A 5,976-nucleotide genomic window follows, 5' to 3' on the forward strand; every position below is an offset into this window, starting at 1 on the left:
TTTCCCAATTAAATTATTTTAAAAATATCCATTTGCTTCTCCTTTCTTCTATTATCTTGTATATCAGGAATAAATTCCTTCCTTTTGCATTGAGGCTTATCATCCTTTAAGGTGTAATGACAGCTATGGTTTCTAGTCCAGGAACACCTTCTTGCTTAAGTGAATGTTTAAGCTTCTTAGTTCCCATTCAGTCAGCCAGTCATTCGATGTACTTTAGGATCCCTGTGAAGAACTGGGCTCCACTGGACACAATATACAGCAGTGAACAAAATGTGGTCCTGGCTGTGGATCATCAGCCAATTATTCAGAGGGAATTGGAGTTGCAGTAGAGGCAAATTGAACCCTTCTCTCTGATCACGTAGGAGATTCTAAGAGAATGACAGAAAGAATGTTAATGGATCTCTTCCTCCAAAGGTGCATTCTCTGTTACCCCAAAACTCCTACCAGGAGTAGAGCTAGAGTTGCTTTCTGTTTTCCTACAAGCCCTTTAAACATTTCTAGAATCACTGGAAGCTTTCACTATTACTGCCTATTTCCACAGAAGTGCATGCATTTTATTAGAATAACTGTAACAGCCCAACTTCCTCATCCGACGAATGGAATAGCAATAGTACCGGCATCATAGGGTTGTTATAAAACGTATGTGAGTCAACCATAAAAATACTTTGAAGGCAGCATGGATTTATATGTTTGGTAAGTAAGTAAAATAAAGTTTCTTGAAAGATCATGATGGAGTCACAAGAGAATATGATGCTGAGGAGGTGCGCTTTGAGGGGGGTGAAGGGAGGAAGAGGAGGACGCCTGAGACCTGACATAGCAGCAAATGAAGCAGGAAGCACTTGGAGAAACTGTGGAGTGGCCAGAGGGAATTTCAAAGATTAACTTTGACTACTTCATAAAATTTTATTTATTTACTTATTTATTATTTAGATCTTGTTCATATACGTATGTCTTCAAAATGAATAGTTTCAAAATAAATCATAGAATTATTCAGACTTGTTTAGTGAGGACTAAGCTTCAGAAGGTTTGTGAAGAAATTACATAGGAAAGCAACCACTTCAATGCAATTAAATGACTTTTTTTTTTTTTTTTTTAAGTATCCTTTCACCCTGTGGCTCTCAAATTTTGGCATATATCAGAATTTCTGCAGAGTTTATGACAAGTTTCTGGTGATGCTGATGGTGCTGGTCTGGGCAGAAACCCTTTAAGAAACACTGCTTTAAGGTATATTCTCCAGAATTCAAGCTAGTAAGCAATACCCACTATGCCTTTGCTTTTTCTCATAGCAAATAAATAAAAGAACATTTCACATATGGCTTCATCAAACTTTAAATTTTCAACCTTTTGAAATGTCCTACTTAAATAGAATATATAATTTCTTCATCATGGTTCATAATTCCTGTGAATTCCACAGATAGTCCAGTACTGGGTCATCTGTGACTACATGAAAACATTGACTTACACGCTGTCTTAGGGCATAGGGATCTTACTCCTATCTCCTCTGTGCCTCTTCTGTTTTGGAAATCCAGTACAAAATCATCAGAATGTGAATGTGACCTATCATGAATGTAGACAAAATGTCAAGGTGCATTGTCATACTCAAGATTCTGAATCAGGAACTTCTTCCTCAAGGCAGCAGTAATACTCCACAAAATGTACCTGTCCATCTTCATTTCTAACCATATACTGTTATGAGAGGAAGCCTCGGTTATCTGTCCAATAGGCACCTTGCACAACAGGACTAATGCCTTTGTAGAGGGCTTCAGTAAAGAAATCTGTTAACTTGGGTTTCATTACAATTAATGGATTCCATCATATCAGAATCTTTGGGATAGTCAAGGTGGGAGCTTTCTGCATTCCCAAACATAGATAACCTAAAATAAGGCTTGTCAGAAGAGATGGTGACCTATAGAACCTCACTTATCATATCCAATTCAGAAAATGCTTCACGGACCGCCCCCCATCTGGCACAGGACTTGATCCAAAAATAGGTAAGTAGTCTAAAAGACCAGTTAAATTAATTAGGAAAGTAGCAGGCTCTTCCTGAACTTTAGAGTCCTAAAATATTCCTGCCTGAATACAAGCATTTGCTTGCACACACTTAGCATTTCCCACAGTCACCTGGATTCCAGTTTTAGTACTAAAACAGGTGGCCCTTCTCAGAAATGAATGGCCTTCAGGACAGTGGAGAGAATCCTAATGTTGTCGAGGCTGGCCACCAGGCTGTAGCCACTCTTGTGTGGGGCCCGTTGGTTGATGAGGGGGCTTTGTCTACTACATGATCAGTGCCAGGACTGCTCTGGTGCGCGCATCTGCTTCCGTGGGCCATGCAACACCTTCACGGTGGGGTCCAGATGCCTAAGAGCCCTTCCCAGCCAGGTCACCGGGAGGGGAGGTGCAGCTCTTGGGGAAGCGGGGGGGGGGGGGGGGGGAGTGGAACAGCTCCCGCCAGTGCTTTCAGATCTCTGGGCCACCTTGGCCCTATAAATTTTATTTTAAATATGGCCTCCTATACCTTTTACATTCTGAGTTCTGGATTCCAATCAATGGTTTTCAAACTCTTGAAGAGAGAAACCCAGTCTAAGAGTACTTGGCTGAAAAACAAGGTATCAAGTGTATGCATTTGCATCGCTGTATAACAAATCACGACAGGCTCAATGATTTAAAACAACACACATTGGCTACCTCACAGTTTATGTGGATCAGGGGTCTGGGCACATCCAGCTTGGGTCTATTATAAGTCTGTCTGCCAGAGCTGGGTTCTCATCTGGAGGCTCAAATGGGGAAAGACGTGCTTCCAAGTTCATCCCACTTGCTGGCATTGTTCATTTTCTTGTAGCTGCAGGACTCATAGAAGTTTGATTCTTTAGAACCAGCAAGGAGAGTCAGACTCTGGTGTGATCTGCGATCAAGACAGAATCTTATGTAATGTAATGTGATCACGGGAGTTACATTCCAATCACTTTGTCATATTATATTGGCTAGAAGCAAGTCACAGGTCTTAACTATATTCAAAGAAACAAAATTACATAAGGGCATGAACACCAAAAGCAAAGGCTCATGGGAGCCACCTTCCAGTTTGTTTGTCACAGTAAACAACTTTGAACTCTCTCTTCTTAAAGTACTTTCCACATGAGTAATCAAGGAAGCCGAAGACCTGGGGAAATGTAAAATATGAAACTCATTGACCTAAAAATATTCATTCCATGTCTCTTGTTTCAGCTGGGGTGGATCGCACAGCATTCTGTAAACAATCCTTGGCCCAAGATAAATGTGGCATCTTCAAAGGTGTGCCTTGGAGCATGTATTTTATGCTTTCCTGGGGATTCAGTTCTGCATTCTTATGACTAAGTTATTTTCACCCAATTTTGTCTTGTGGAATGAGGTGGCTTGTTCCCAAACCCATGTCATGACGACCACAGTTGAGACATTTTCCATGTGAAGCTGTGCTAGCTATTCTTATGTCTCTAATTACTATGTCTCCCCCAAGACCTAGCATGAGTCTCTACAGCCCCATGAAAATTTTAAAAATAAAAAGGGAGGCAGGAGTTAAAATGTTCTTTAAAAAAGTAATATGTTATGTTATTTAAAATGAGTACTAAAAGAGTTCCCTGTTGATGTTGCATTTTTATCTTCCTTTTTAAACCTCTAAGGAGAGTTTATGTTTTATATTCCACACCTTCTCTTTACTCCAATTAATTATTGCCTTAATTATAAAACAATGGTGATACATTTTCTTAAGAAAATGTTATGCATTTAATGTATGTTCTCACCAGTGCTCATAAATAGCATCATTTGAGATTGCATGAAAACCTTGAAGAGGAGGGATAGAAAGGGGAGGGAGAAGGGAGGAAAGGAAGGGGAGGTAGAAGATTCCTTTTAGAGTTCTTAATCTTTAGCCCTCTTTACTTCCTCCACTGATTCCCTTCCTAGACCTACATTTAGAGAAAAACCATGATGATCCATGGGAGACTATAATAAACTAGGGGCCCAGTGCATGAATTTGTGCACTCTGAAAGGAATTTGTGGGCCATGAGGCTGTAGTGGGCACAGGGAAAGGTCTTGGCCCATCTTCCATGCCCCAACCCAGCCATTCCTGCTGCAGCCCCTGGTCCCCTGTCTGCTGGCAGCTCTGCTCCTACTGCCGCCATTCCCATGTGCTGATGGTGCCAGTCCCTCTCACACCCACTGAGTCATTGGGGCCAGCACCAGCAGTGGGTGCAAGCAGCAGCTGCTGCCCTAATCACCCCTCAGGAGCAGGGGGAGGTGGAGAAGCCCTCAGGGGTCATCAGGGCCGGCAGCCACCACTTACACCGGCTGATGTTGCCAAGTGATTGGGGCCAGCGCCGGTAGCAGGTGCAAACTCCAGATGGCACCACAGCATGCAGGAGCAAAGAATTTTAGTAACCACCAGAGGCTCACCCTAATGACAGCAACCAGTGCCCTGCCTTGGTCTGGCACCCCTGCTCACCTGCTCCACCATCCCACCACAGCTGATGCCTGCCATGTTTCATGCACACCTCCTGGTGGTCAGCACACATCAGAGAGACTGGTTGTTCAGTTGTTCCACCATTTGGTCTATTTGTATATTAGGGTTTTACATATATACTAGAAGCTTGATGCATGAAAATTCATGCACTGGAGCGGGGGGGGGGAGGTCCCTCAGCCCAGCCTTCCCCTCTCACAGTCCAGGAGCCCTCAGGGGCAGGAGGCAACCAGTGATCAGGGGAAGGCAACACCCCCATCACACCTCTGCTGCTACCACTACCAGCAGCGCAAGCCCTGGCTGTCCCTGATTACCTGAGCCTTGGGCAGCCCTGTGCAGCTGGGAAGCCTGTGCCTCGGGCTGGCCCTGGGCTACTGGGCAGCCAACATCAAAGGCTTGCTTGCACCTCAAGCCTGCTCTGGGTGGCTGTGAGACTGAGGGGACTGGGTGACTCCAGAGGCAGGTGTGCTGAGGGGCCGGACTCACCTGTGGGAAGGCCTGGCTGTGCCATGCACCTGCCACCCCAGTGGGGCTGAGGAAATTGGGCGATGCCATCTTATGGCTGTGGGCGCCACCATCTTTGAGGGTGTGATGGTCAATTAGCATATTCCCTCTTTATTAGCTAGGACTAGAGGCCCAGTACACAAAATTTTTTAATGGGGTTCCCTCAGCTTTTCAGGAGATGTCCGACTGCTGGTTGAGGTCTGATCCCGGAAATCAGGCCTAAACTGACAGTCAGACATCCCTCTCACAATCTAGGACTACTGGCTCCTAACTGCTCAGTTGCCTACCTGCCTTTTCATCCCTAACTGCCTCTCCCTGCTAGCCTGGTTGCCCCCAACTGCTCCCCCCACCCACTGGCTTGGTCATTCCATGCAGCCTGCAGTTCAGTTCATTTGGTTGTTCCTCACTAACCCCCCTGCTATCCTTGTTGCCCCTCATAGCCTGCTATTTGGTCATTACTGTTACTGTGATGGCATCCTGAACAATTTGCATATTCCTTCTTTATGTTTTATTATGACATCTCCTCCCCCAGCATGATTTTCTAGGGCTGCCACAACTAACTCACCACAGACTGACTGTGTGACTTAAAACAACAGCAATGTATTCTCTCACTATCTGGGTGCTATCGATAGATGCCCACAAGCAAGGAGTCAGCAGGGCCATGCCCTGTCTGAAACTGTACGGGAACCCTTCCTTGTCTCTTCCTAGCTTCTGATGGTTGCTGGCAATCCTTGGTGTTCTGTGGCTTGCAGATACATTATTTCCATTCTTTGCTTCTGCCATCATATGTGTTCTTCATGTGTGTGTGTGTGTGTGTGTGTGTGTGTGTGTGTGTGTTCCGTGTGTCGTTACCTTTTATTATGAGGACACCAGCCCTATTGGTTTAGGGAATACTAATTCAGTATGACCACATCTTAACTAATTACATCTACAAAGACCCTATTTTCAAATAAAAGTGTATTCTGAGGTTCTGGATGAACCTAAAT

General features: G+C 44.4%; 1 pseudogene; it reads right to left on the reverse strand.

Annotated features, from left to right (window-relative positions):
- Nucleotides 1–1,149: 1,149 nt before the first annotated feature.
- On the reverse strand, nt 1,150–5,653 carry LOC118724465 (annotated as a pseudogene).
- Between the last annotated feature and the right edge of the window lie 323 nt (nt 5,654–5,976).

The sequence above is a fragment of the Pipistrellus kuhlii genome, unplaced genomic scaffold (genome assembly GCF_014108245.1).
Source record: "Pipistrellus kuhlii isolate mPipKuh1 unplaced genomic scaffold, mPipKuh1.p scaffold_m20_p_1, whole genome shotgun sequence".
Classification (NCBI taxonomy): Eukaryota; Metazoa; Chordata; class Mammalia; order Chiroptera; family Vespertilionidae; genus Pipistrellus; species Pipistrellus kuhlii.